This window comes from Euwallacea fornicatus, chromosome 29 (genome assembly GCF_040115645.1).
Source record: "Euwallacea fornicatus isolate EFF26 chromosome 29, ASM4011564v1, whole genome shotgun sequence".
NCBI classification, from domain to species: Eukaryota; Metazoa; Arthropoda; class Insecta; order Coleoptera; family Curculionidae; genus Euwallacea; species Euwallacea fornicatus.
The window spans coordinates 1,702,803-1,716,776 of NC_089569.1; the positions used below are offsets into that span (position 1 = coordinate 1,702,803).

General features: G+C 38.0%; 1 protein-coding gene and 1 long non-coding RNA gene across 6 annotated transcripts in view; both read right to left on the minus strand.

Annotated features, from left to right (window-relative positions):
* LOC136347580 (potassium channel subfamily K member 18) overlaps window positions 1–13,974 on the minus strand; it is a 164,882-nt gene that overhangs the window by 17,223 nt on the left and 133,685 nt on the right. The window lies entirely within an intron of this gene.
* Window positions 12,214–13,419, minus strand: LOC136347589 (uncharacterized). Its single transcript, XR_010733511.1, has 3 exons — window positions 13,322–13,419; window positions 13,078–13,264; window positions 12,214–13,036 (listed from the first exon to the last, which is right to left on the minus strand). It is a non-coding gene; the product is annotated as an uncharacterized lncRNA (long non-coding RNA).

Genomic DNA, 13,974 nt, shown 5'->3' on the forward strand with positions numbered 1-13,974 from the left:
ATGAAAACATGCCGAGATTAAATGAGGAGCTGCTCTTGTCTTAAGCAAATTACTTCTCGCGTAAAGTTTTGAGGTTTCGGGATAACAAGGGCACATACATGGATGCGGAGAACTCCTCGTGTTTCAGCTCATATTGTAAAAGTTTCCCGGCCATTCTTTCCGTAATTTTGATGCCTAACGAGTGCGGTTTTTAATTTCCCTTTTGGGGAAAAAATGATTTAGCTCCAGGTTTCTTGCATGGGTCCAATCAAAACCGCTTTATTCTTACGAAAAAGAAATCATTTTGAGCACGTGAAAGTAATTTTTAACCGCTATATTTATTTGCAGAGCGGGAACGGTCCGTTATATGTTTTCATTATAGATACGTCACGCAGATTTACAGCCATAGAACGTGCTTGAGTGTGACTGGAACTTTTCGAATTCATAATTTATAGGGAACACTCATATATGTCGTTTTGGACGCTCAAAATTAATATGAGAATTTTTATTAGTACACAAAAAAATTGCCGACTGCGGTTCTAGCGCACTGGGGCCGATGCCATAAGCAGAGTATTCCAGAATAAACATTTCGGTCCATGACATTGATGAAAAGATTTTTTTGTGCAATCAATCAACACCAACAACGATTTAATTCACACAAATAGTCGACTGTGAATATTTGTCCGTGAAATTCTCAAATAAAATTTTTTTATTGATCGGCATCTACAAAAATTTGACTCTATCCCTCACATGTTCCTATAGATTTCGGGTCCCGTGGCATGCCCTGAAAGCTAACATCGCGACTACTTGAATTTGCTTTCAGTTAAATGTCATGCTTCAGTGCTGTGATCATGTACATTCTGAGCCATGGCAGATATTATAAAGAAATTTGTCACTGAAAAATCTGCAAAGTGCAAAGTATAGAAACAAACTTTCCAATAAGCCGATGAGTAGCCACCAAAAGGACTACATTTGCATAAAGAGCTTTTCGTGTTCCATCTGCCTGAGCCATACAGAAGTTCGACGTAAAACCTCTTCCTCAGACAATTCTTTACCCGTGAAATCCTTTTTATATAATTGGATTATGCCAGAATTAAGCCGGTGCTGATTTACATCTGAGTGCTCGGAAACAGGCCATTTTTACTTTTAAAAGTGTTCATTTATTTCGATAAAATATGATTAGCGGAACACCTTAAAAGGATTTAATTCTTCTCAGATCCGAGTTGTGTCGAGGCACAACTAAGTCCTTTTCCAGGGATAACGCCCCATCTTCCATCAGAAAGTAACCTTTTACGGATTCAATTAGCTGAAAATCCCTATCGATCCGGAATTTGTCTGTTCTTTCTTCCTCCATTCTAAAGGCCAATGAATTATTAAGAAGCAAATTCGAGTGGCATGTCCATTCAATTATAAATTGAATTGGTTAGGCCCTAATTTCGATCGAGGACCTTTCAATTAAGTGGTCCGTTTCATATGTATGAGCCAAGGAAAGGATTAGTTCAGGTCAGGTCGTGTCTGCCGAAAGAGTCTACTATAAACAAGATACCTGTAAAATTTGTGTTTGAAATAATCCCCCGGCATTAATGTCGAAACTAAAGGAGCAAGGGAAGCGTCACATGTATGCTTATATGGCCGTAAACAGCGGGCCAAAGTTTAACTTTCCTCGTAAACTGTATTTTAATTAAACGTGCAGGAATAAAACGAAACTCTCAAATTACAATGCCGAAACTGAATTATTTCAGCGATTTTAGGTTTAGAAACTTTGGAACCTTATTTTATGTCCTTTCTAATTGTTTTGTTTCTTATGAAAACCGATTAAAATCTTCCGAAAATATTTATTATTCAACTATGGGTGCAACACCGCCCAGTGGCCACCAATGGTGACGTAATCAAAAATAGATACCTGTGTATTCACAACTAATATATTATTTTTCCATTTACACTGGTGGAAAATAGGACCTGGTTAAAAAAACATGCAGAGCAGGTATATCCATTACCTCTCTCATCCTTTTTCGAGTGAGTCGCAAGGGAAGGCTTGAACGATACTGTTATGAGCATTACTTTGCCACAATTTGGTATCTCGATTATGGGATTTTCGTCTTGAGTCGTGTTAAGAGGAAATACGGTTATTTGTTACTTTTATGGGCTATTACGTGAATTTACCGACACTCCCCTGTATTGAAAATATGTGAAATGACCATGATAAGGGCGTAATCGGGCTACCTTTGATTTATTCCAAGGGTGTATACCGGGCGACAACAAAAAGTGCAGGGACTCTACCACTTTTTTGCTATTTCTCTGGGCCACATGTATAAGGCAACACAATGAGTTTTCCTGGGTAATTCTGAATATTATGTTACTTCTGATCTGCCCGGAAGTCACTCAAATTTTCTCGTCCTTTTTACTGTGAGAAAAAAACACGTAAATGGAGCTGACAGGATATTTTCCTGCATCCGAATTTCAACTTTTGTTATGAAACAGCAAACACGTCAGAGGGTGCGCCACCTCCTGTTGTCATACGATATAGGCACAATTTTTCTATCTCAAACAGCGAATATCCTATTTTAAATGCAATTTCGAACATAATTTAATGGATTACGATACACCTTTCATCAAGAATTCTTCAAAATATACTTCGATAAAACGGATTTCAGTAAGCCAATACTCATCTAACTTTCAACGGAAAGCTGCTTGAACGGCGCTTATTCTGACAAAAGACGTTTTAATTATTTAGCAGGAAATTTCCGGCTTTTAATTAAAACGAGATATGAACAAACTAAATACTTGGTTATTTGGTGCCAGTTGAATTACAATGTCATTATGGACAAAAAAAACACGAATACTCTGATGAAGTCATACTTTGTCTCTAACTGATTAGCTGTCATGAAGTGTCATTCTTGACAAATGTCACTTTTTGGTCAACGCCAACTGAACGACGCGGGCCAGGTTACAGTTGCGTTATCGTAAATAGTCTGGTACGAATACCTTATTTCTTTGCACGAAACTCATTATCCTTCGACCTACATACTAATCCTAAGATAAATCCCACACTGCATGACCAAACACTATCCAAACAGCAAGCAGCTTCTGTCGGTCAATAAATCCCGACCTTAAATACGACATGTTGAAGGCTTATAAAGATAAATGGCCACCTATGCATGTATACAACAGCATGAAATATATTCCTGTCGGCTACGCGTTAAGAGATAACCACCGATACTTTCGTAGCGAAGTTGATTATTAACTTTTTAATAAAAGCCAACTTTGCGCCGCCATGTTAGTATCTTTTAAGATGTTCCCTGTGGCAATAGCCCAGATAAACAAGAGTGTAAGTGTTCCTGCGGAAGACAATTACATGAACATAAACGCAAGCATTAAAGTGAAATTATCTCCTCTAAGGAGAGAAGGTTCAGGCACCAGCAACTATTTGCTGGAAAGGACCAAAGACGATAAACATTTTCGGATAAGGCGCGATTAGGCGAGGTCCTTTTATATTTACGTCTCAACTAAGAGCCGGGTTGGGTGGATTGGTTCTAGGTAGGTAAATAATCATAATAGAAGGCTAGAAACACTAAAAAATAATATAATAAGATTTCAATAAAAAGACATATGTTTCCAAGCCTGACCAGTAGATGGTATTGCACCGCATCTGTACCATTTGAGTTCAACACTGTTCTCACATCTTCATCAAGGTCTTGACGCGGTACAATGAGCTGTTATAAACATATTGGCTTAACTAATCCCGTTTAGTCTTTAAAGTAATTATCGCTCTTCTCAAATGGACATGAAAAGCCTTCAAATCTTAAGTGGTACTGGCAAATAACGCAGCAAAACCGTTTCAGAGAGAGCCTCAAAGGGTTTAATGAAAATCGCTTTCCCCTGAAACCCGGAAGACTGGGAATCAATTAGTATCGGTTTCTTGCAACTAAACAAACTTGTAAAACTTGCGGTTGAGTCTTGAATGGGGTGTCGTTAAGCGTCCGTGCGAGGCGCATTAAATCATGAGACCACCACTGACGGCGTCGCCGTCGACGTCGCCGGCGTAGCTGATTACGGACAAGGCCTAATTGTAATTGGATTATCCCCATCTAACTCTTGTTGGACCTGAGAAATTCGTTTTTAATTCCTTTCAATCAGTCCGGCGAAACACTCCACCAGATTGGGTTATTCTAATACATTGCGTGGCGCGGCTGATTGAGCGACTGCTCGAGGGTGGAAAACATTGAAATTCTACTGCAAGAAAAGAGCTATTCGAAGTTTGATTTACATAAGTCAATCTGGCAACTCTGGATCACTTATTCATGCATGGAGCACCTCGGAATTGTGAAATATTTAAGCCGCACCGGAGAATCCCCCGAGATGCAGGAGATGATAAAAGTGGAAAAAAGGGGGGTCCTCTTCGCTCACATTCAAGAGGCCGCTTTTTAATATACTGTCGAGAAATACGATATAAGTGGTTAGAGGGTGAAAGGGTGCTCCGCCGAAAATTAGCTTTTGATTGGAGGTATTATATGGAGGGAGAGGAATATGGTTATCTTGGGTCGAAATTTAATGAAACTCCGTCTTAAAGTAGGGATTTATTAGGGAAACTCAGAAACTGATTACATCCAAATCATAACGAAACGCCCTTTTAAATTAATTGATGAAAATTTCATTAGTTATGTCAAATCTGTTCGTTTCTGATACCGTACGGGGTTCGATTTCTTTGTGACTACAACTGACAAGTTGGATAAACGTACATCTGAGTGATGTCACTACGAGAGGTATTTTTTACTTTTCAAAATTTTTAGATTAGATTTGTAGATTGGAAGAAACGATTGTGGCTGCCCTTAATATCGATAAAAAACATGACATTTTCAAAAACTAAAAATTTTAACTTAAAAAAATTTTACATTTGACGACTTCTAATTTTTTAAATCTAGTCAGGTTGGAAATCACAAATATGAAAGATTTTAAAAAAATCGTATAATTTTCATTTTTTCTCAAATTTGGAAAATTTTAAGAGGATTTGAAGTTTAAGACATGTCGGATGTAAATGATCGTCATTGAATAAATTACTGAATCCGACTGAATCTTAAAAATGAAAAAAATTTAATAAACTTTTAATAAATTAATATTATTTAAAAACTACTATTTCCGAAAGTTTGAATCGAACTCATAAAAAATTTAGGCAGATGCTCTTTTAAACAAAGGGATGAAAATTGTATTAGCTGAGTTCGGGAGGTTACTGTAAAATTTCTCTTCAAATTTATTGAATTTGGAAACTCGCACTCTCAATGTGCCAGACCTACGGATTCAAAGGAGATTGAAAGGAAGCTTACACATTGACATCACGTGTTATCTTTGATGCGTCATTCGCCCTTTATTTCCATGTTTGAGGCAGCGCCATCTGAATAGACAAGTCCTGAACCATCCAGGTGGGACGTCATTGGGATGCAGATGTTTCTATTTCAAGATTTAAGAGTGATTATGGGCTTCTAGCCTCCCAAAATTCTCGACAAAAACCACTGTTAAGTATACGTTTCTCGACCACTTTATTCTAATTTTCATATTTCCTGTTATCCACTTCCAGTATATTTTCCCGAAATTACCGTGGCGATTTGAATATAAATGAAAACAATAAAACTTTCAAACGACCACATTTTTAGTAGAAATAAAAGGTAGCCGGTGCAGTTAAAACAAGAAATGTATGCAAATTTCAGCGGTAAACCGGGTATAAAACCGCTAATAGCCAAATGTGCATCAGAGCTGAAACGTTGGCGTCTTTGTTTGCTCGCTAAGGCGTACGTACGCAAAACAAATCTGAAAAATAAATGTTAAAACTTAAGCTTAATAATGCGTAATCCTTAAATCTATCAGCTTAAGTAGGTCTTTATGGTTTAAACCGCAAGGCCCTTAAAATATAAACGAGTCAGCGCAATAAATCGCTTTAAAGGGTCGGGATCTGAATATATATACATAATATCATCCAGCCTTTTGGTCTCTAAACATCAAAGATTTTCCCCCTTGAATATTTAAAAGTCTTTGAGGGCCATCCTGGTGCTCTTGGAAAATTATTTGTCTGGGGGTTAAAGGAGAAATGCATACCTAAGGGGAAACCTTTAGGTTTCCAGGAGGCCATGGCGCCCTTAATGATAATCAGGATACAAATTTTCCCCTTTATTTATTACTGTAACTGTACTGCGCGAGATGGGAAATAAAACACTCCGTAAAAATAGTTGTTTGTTTATATGAATAATAAAAATGACGAGTTTATTAATCAATTATATTCTTTTGGGTTTTAACCATCGAATTTGTTTAATACTTTAACAATATACTTGCGTTAATATAAGGAACATGTATTTCAAAAATTATTTAAATCAACCATTTTTACAGTGCGTCCTCTTGTCTACGTCACGCAGTATACATGTGGATCATGACACTTGGTATTTCCCTTAATGGATTTTCTCAGTAAATTGCTTGGGGAGAAAGGAAATTTGAAAACCTCGTTAATTTCACATCGACACGAGAAATAATTAATCTTACCTTGTTGAAAATGCCAAGACATTTTTGCCTATATCGCGCCTTATTTAATATTTACCGATTCTCCCGTCCAAAAACTTCGCGAACTAAACATGTTCTAAGCGGGGCCTCTTTTGTATCGCTTCCTCTTACAAAATTAATTTTCATATCTCTTTGAGGCGACCCCTCAAACTTTGAAAGATTAATTAGAGGAACTCATCTCTACTTATCTCGCCGCAAAACCGCGGGGCGACGTTGCCGCATGTGTCCGAACAGAATTACTAGTCTGAATAGAGGGGAGAGGCTCTGTTCTGCTCCATTCTCGGTTTAACCGCAGAATTTAGGAAGTGGTTTTAATGGCAGATTTCATTTATATATACGAAGAAATTGTACCAGAACCAGTGCCAACAACTTATTTTCAGCGAGACTCTATGCAAACGCTCGAAAGCATAAATTACTAGAAGAAATTATTACGGGGCATGCGAGATTACGTGACAGGCAGATGCAGTTATATTTCAAGCCTCACACATGACGTTGTCGCACGTATCTAGTCTGGCTGGTAAATCAAATTTGGATTTTTTGAAGTCCTAAAATGAGAAGTCAGTTTTAGTCGACCGTACTACACGACGTCATGTGTTCAAGTCGTTTTGACTCTTAAACTTTACATAGTATTTATTAGAAATATTTATACGTAAAATCATACCTTCGTAGCGAGTCAATATCTTTACGCTAGGCCAACACCTTCGCAGTAGGTCATCACCAATATCTTGGGTACTGCTCGCACTATTGTTGCATTTATCTTAATGGTAATTAAAGCTCGATTTCGCGCTTAAATATTTCAACAAAAGCAATTTTTACTAAAAAAAATTTCAACATTGAAGTTTAGAAAAAAAATGGTAAATCTAATCGAGCATATTAAATGACATAGCCTACATCCAAAACCGCCATTTTGGAAACGAACTTCAAAATTTGACATATCCCAGCAACGATGACAAGATCTGCTAGGTTCCAATTGACGCATCATCATGTATAACATGCATGGTATCCATTGCGCTCTATAGTCGAATATTCGATATCAAAGCAATCCATTAATCATTATTTGCTATTAGTATCGAAATAAATCTGAATTTTAATAAACGGATTTCATATAGTTCTTGTCGAACAAATAACGTGATATGAATTTAAATCAAAATGTTCTAAGCATAGCCGCGTATTCCATTAGACTTCCCTATGCCATTTATTTTGCCATGACGCATATTATTATTTAATAAATAATATTCGGCGTTAGTAACTCACACCTGATAATGCTGGGTGGACGTGTTTATTATAATGAATTACATCCCCCTTTGTGGACTCAATAATTGTTACTTATTGCGCGCGATTCATGTGAATTTTATCCTGATGAGAAATGAGTTATTTACCGAACCAGTGCGACAAGTGATGTTTTGCCGCACGCTCGTGGATAAGAAATCACAAGTGAAATCTCACGAGAGAGAGTAACTCGGTGATGTAATTGAGCTATTTCCCGTTGGAAACACGGTAAAAGCTCTTTCCTTTCGAGCTCGATGTCCCGACAGCAAAAAGCGCTCTCTCTCTCCCCTTTAATTATAAACTTTCGGACTAAAACATATGTTTTTAAAGTTTTCGTTGCTTTTTCTCGGAGTTTCCGCGCAGTTTTCTTTTTGTTTCGTACAACGTGAATTTTCTCGGCGTGGTCAAGATAAGATTTAAGTTCCAACTTCCACTGGTCGATAGTTTTATAAAAGTTTATATAGGAAATTTTCCGTCCGAAGGAAAGCGCTGTTGGTAAGTGCAGATAACCGAGCTTTGTATTTCCTGTTTATACTTTCCTGGCTATTTACGAAATGGTTTCGCTTTATTGACTATCGGAGTAACAAGGCAATTTTTTATTTTTATTTTTTCCAGCCGCGCATCAGGCAAAGCAGGAGCTTTGCCAATTTTCCAGTACACGCCGACATCACATAAATCCGATTCCCTATTATATCGGCAAATTTCCTCCAGGAAAAAACCCGGATGTCTCAATAATGTTTACTTTATATTACCCAGTGGTAATAACTTTCAAATCCCCCTTCTTCAGCCATTTAAAACACAATAACTCGACGCTTATCCGCCCTCGAACAACAGCGGCTCAGCCAGGCTTTCCACTTTTTATGATCCACACAAATGCGAACATAAACTCAAGATATTAGGTGATATTAATTGTATCTTACCCAGATTAAAATCAACGATGCTGCACTCTGAGTGACATCACATTTAATACATATTTATCAAAAAAGTCAGGTGTCTAACTGAAGCTGACACTAAGGGTTTCCTGTCGCTTGTGATTCTGGTTGCGATTGACAGAAGTTTGTAAGAATATTGACATATAACTTTCAAAGTGATGATGTGTAGATGGCGACGTAACAGATATGAAAGGAATTTCACTGGTCTTGCTGCTGCTGTTGCGTACTGATGTGTTACTTTTATTTAAATTTTTTTTGGTTAAAAATTAGAGAATTCAACTGTTCATTCAAGTTACGAATATGCCGAGGAGCAAAAAAGTTATAAGTTTTTACGCGCATACAAAAGGCCACTAAGGGTGTCCCCTTCACTTTACATCAAGATTTCATTAAAATTTCAATTTTCCACCCCAAGTAAACCTGGAATATTAAATTTAGTGCCGTATGTCAATTTTGTTTCAGAATTAATAAAAAATTTCTAAGAACTATTTATTACTTGCCTTGAAGTTTACATGTAGTACTTGAATATTTTACTGCACAACGAGCAATACAATTACAATCACTAATTTAACTAACCTGAACTAACTTTTTATGTGTTTGGAAAGGTGAAGTGTTCAAAGAAACGCCCGACCAATCAAGCGTCCGCCGAAGATGGCCAGATGGTAACAGCTGGGTAGGGTGAGATTTAGGACATTCCCACCTATCCAGTAAAACCACCGTCTCTCTTCTCCTTAGCTTCGGAACTTCCCTGTTTGCATTGCTTTCAGGTACAACAAACGCATGTACACTGAACTTCTCCTATTCCCTTTCTTTCATAATTTTCTTTTCCACAATGTCTTCCACCATAGTTTAGAACTCCATTCATTTCCTTTCACCCCCTGTTAGTTTTCTCTCAGTTATTTCACGCTCTCGTCTTAATCCATTAACCCTTGATGCCCCTCGTTTCACTTTCCATTTGGGACACATGAACAGGATCTGGTCTGGAGTGTCTTCAACTCCCTTTAGGCAAAACCAGCAGTGATTCTGGTTTTCAACCCCTCAAGAAACTTCATTTTTCATAAACATCTGTTTCAGCACATAATTGCATTGTGTCCATTCCGCCTCCCACCAGTCAATCAGGCTTGGCACAAAAACTTTCGTTTATCTCTCCCATTCCTTCAGCATTCTCTTCCTGGCACTTATTCTACTTTCTTTCCCTTTTCCCCAAATGAACCTCCTTTCCCCCAATGATTGATGGTAGCTGATCTTGCCTAGAAGCAACACGGAGTTCTTGGCTACTGTCCTATACGCGCATGTTAGTCTTATCGCCGGTATGCAGTTCGTTCGTTCTAGCAGTATTTTATACTTTTCATACTGAGATATTTCTCGACACATCAATTCCGCATGCAGCATGACAGAGGAAGCCGTCAGCACTAAAACCTTTCTCTTATTATACACAGGTACACCCATTATCGACATGATCCCAGATAGCGGTTAAACCACCTATTTTCTCTGATCTTCCGCATGTTTTGCAAAACTCATGTTTCTACCAAATCATACACCCAGGTACTTCAAATTTTCTTGCATAATAAAGTCATGATCGTCAATCATTATTCTTAGGTTTCCAATCTTGCGTTTTTTTCTTCTCTTTCCCTAAACGTACCCACCATAAGCTCCATTGCCTCAGGTCCAGGATCCCCTTGGTCTTGACACTTCCTACTTATACCCACTAAACACCATTCCCGCCTTTTGCTTCGTTTCCACTCTGGGACCGTCATCTGGCCTTACTTCAGTTCAAGGGTGGTACTGCATTAACATTATTTTTATTTGTTTACTTGGAAGCAGTGGGTCGTACGAAAAAATTTCAACAGAGACTCTTTCTTCAGAATTGAAGAAGGAATCTCAGAATAATTACTATTTTCAAAAAAGCCAGTAGCGTATCACTTTTTTTGAAAAAATATGCCCTAACATAGAGGTAGGTACGCCTCTGGAAAACATAAAACATATTTTTTTTAGTAAAACATATGCGTCATTTGTAGTTTTCAACACCTCCAAAATTTCGTTCGACTTTCTAGTCCTCTTCGAATAAATTTAATATTTTCCATATTTTAAATTAAATTTGAATCCCCTGTAACTGTTAAAGGAAGTCTTATTGGACGTCGGTTTATACAGTAACGTGACATTATTTTTGGACGCTTAATGGGCTATTAAAGTCATGCGGATTAAAACTGAAACGCTCTGTATATACAGGTTGGCATAGTACTTTGATTAATCATGTAAATTATAAGTAAACTTCATGGTTTTTAATTTTCAGACTTAAGACCGCTTCTGAAGGTTTGTCGGTACGATAAATTCAGTTAAAATGTCGGTTCCAAGCCAGCTGATAGGGGGCGCCACCTGCGCTTCACCGAGGTGCGAGGAGTGGAGCTAACTCTAATTTGTACCTATAACTTCAATATTCTTATGGAACGTGAAGCTCGTTTACTTCGAAGAGATACTATGCAAAAAGCTCGCATCTCTCTCTGTTTTAGGGATATTAAATTTTCCGGTGCACTGTCAAGGATTTATGAATGCCATCAATTTATTAACGCTTGTATAGCGAGGTAGGCCATAAAAATAATAAAATATCACACGGGCGCCATTTTTACCGAAGTTTGCAATATCGATAATTAGTCACAGCCACACTAACGAACAGCTTGTTTTATTAGTGCGATAAGTAAATTGTGTTATACTTTAACGAACGCCTCTACACAGTAAATTCGCGAACATTGAGATGAGAAATATGGTTTATGTTTATGCGCAAACAAACTTTAGAAGTCGCCGCGTTGCTGGAAGCTACCTGGAACTTTATCTCATTAACAGACAACCAGATCGAATGAACTTACGAGCGACTTTGCGACGAACTGGGTGATATGGGCCCATTTTGGGCAAACCTGGATAATGGAAGATTAAAAGTTCTCCCTGTGGATGAAGGAAATCTTCGTCTGAATTCTGGAAAATCTAGAGTCCACCATCAAACAGAAGTCCAAAACGACGGGCGTTGGCAAAGCATCCACTTCTTTTACGGAAAGAGAAACTGCTTCCATGCAATTTTGGGCTTGTTCAAAGTTTGTTGCCAAGGGATTTTCAACTCAGAATTGATTTCTGTAATTTGTTATCCCAACAGCAACATCACGATTCTCTGTTCTTTAATAAAATATTGTTTCGCAACGAGGCCACATTTATAGAGAGAAATACATTTAATTGGAGAAATAAACATTCGTACAATACAGACAATCCTCATTTAATAAGAAAACACCTCTTTCAATATGAATTTTTAATGGATATGTGCTGGGGAAATATGATTTTGGAACCAGCTGAACTTCGCACACAGGTCTATGGGGAACGCCTCTTCTTCAGAAACAACTTCCTTCTAAAGCTGGAGGATGTTCCTCTAGTCTCAACGATTTTAGTTTAACCTAAACGATGCCCCTGCCCATTATCGTATATATGTAAGGGAATTCGTGAATGTAAATATTCCCAATCAATCACTTAATCAGGGAAGGGAATATCTGTGACCACCAGGAAGTCGTGACTTAAACCCATCAAATTCCTGTTTTTGGGGATTTTTGAAGTAGCTGGTATAGACATCTGAGCTTAGAAGTGGAGAGAACTTGTGGCATAAGATTAATCAAACGCACCAATCAAAGCCTGGTCGAATCTTCAAGAGGACTTTCCAATATGGCCGGTAAAGCAACTATGGCATGGATAATTGACCAGGGCGATTTTCCCACTACTCGCGAGGCAGAAGACCAGGCCGGGTGTTTTCTGAAGAATCATCTCATGAGAAAAAAGGTCAGTTCACGTTGGTAATTGCGTTGACCTAAGAAACGGAGGATAAAAACCTTCAGGCGCCGTAAGAGTAAGCGATTGAATAAGAAACATCTGCATGGTGATCGCCTATAGACTTGAAATTTGGAATTGGCATTGCATGAAAATGTGGTTTTCTGCTCCACTGAAATGGCAATAAACGGCAATATTTCAAACAGCAATTAGAGGTTTTAAGTGCCATGAAGCAGCGTGCAATAATGAAGATATTACATCACCTGGAAAGATCGTTTACATTCACCTTTACTGTGTGGGAAAACGAGCTCAAGCAATGGAGCGTGTTTAATTGTTATACAGGGCAAGAGCTTCGAAATTAATATTGCCTTGAAGATGGGATTAATGGGTGTAGAAATATGGGCTAGTCTCCATTTAACGCCTCCCCTTGATCTTAATATCAGGGCCATTAAACGGAATAGAAAGATTCTTCTTGGTTTGAGTATTCTCACTCAGAAAATTAGGCTGAAAATCAACTAACAGGGCTTTTAGGAAAGTATTTAACTAATATACCTACAGGGACTTTCCTAATTATCTACATGTAGCAACATCTGGATGTGTCAAAAGGGACCCTAAGCGCTTTAGGACGGATTAGATTCCTACTAGCCTGGACGCTGCCGATTAATTGATTAAGAGCTATTTGTTATTAGATGGTAGTATTATCGAAAATAAGTCGCTCATGGGATATATATGTACCTCCGAGCCTAACAGAAAATTAATTAAACACATGCTATTGCTAATAGCGGGCCATACAGGGTTACCTCACTTATCAATATCACCAGAATCAACCTTGTCAAATTTCTTGCCAAGACCTTCTGGTAGTCGCAATTGTACCGTGGCTAGTAGTACTCGTACTTCTGTTTTTCCCCAAATAATTCACAACGCAGCTTTCTGTTTAACAATTTCATCCTAACCATTTCACCCACTTCCACGTTTCGACTGCACCTCGACCCATTCAAGTGTGCCTGATGAGAAAATGCATTAAACTTTGAAATAACTTTAAATTTACTTTTGGAGGTATTAGCGCTCCATACTCCGCTTCTGTGTTCATTAGTGCTTGCCACCGAAACGCTCCCGAGATAAATTTATATCTCTTAAAAATTTTCAATTTAAAACGACCATTAATTCATATTAAGAGAGGGAATTCCGGCTTTTATTTTTATTTTCGTGGGAGTATGTTGGGAATTGAGGGACAGACGGCGATTCATTTAATGGAGGATTTTTCGGAAGTTGACACAGAAGAAAGTTTTATTGTTATTCAGCCATGTCGAAAGAAACTGACAAATGTCAATATTCCTTGTAAAACTTGTTGGCAACACCGCCTGTGTGACAAGCTCGGATTCTTAACGCGGCATCACTGGCGGGGAGACAACAAAAATCATCGTACAACCCTCAAGGATATTTTCCATTTTTA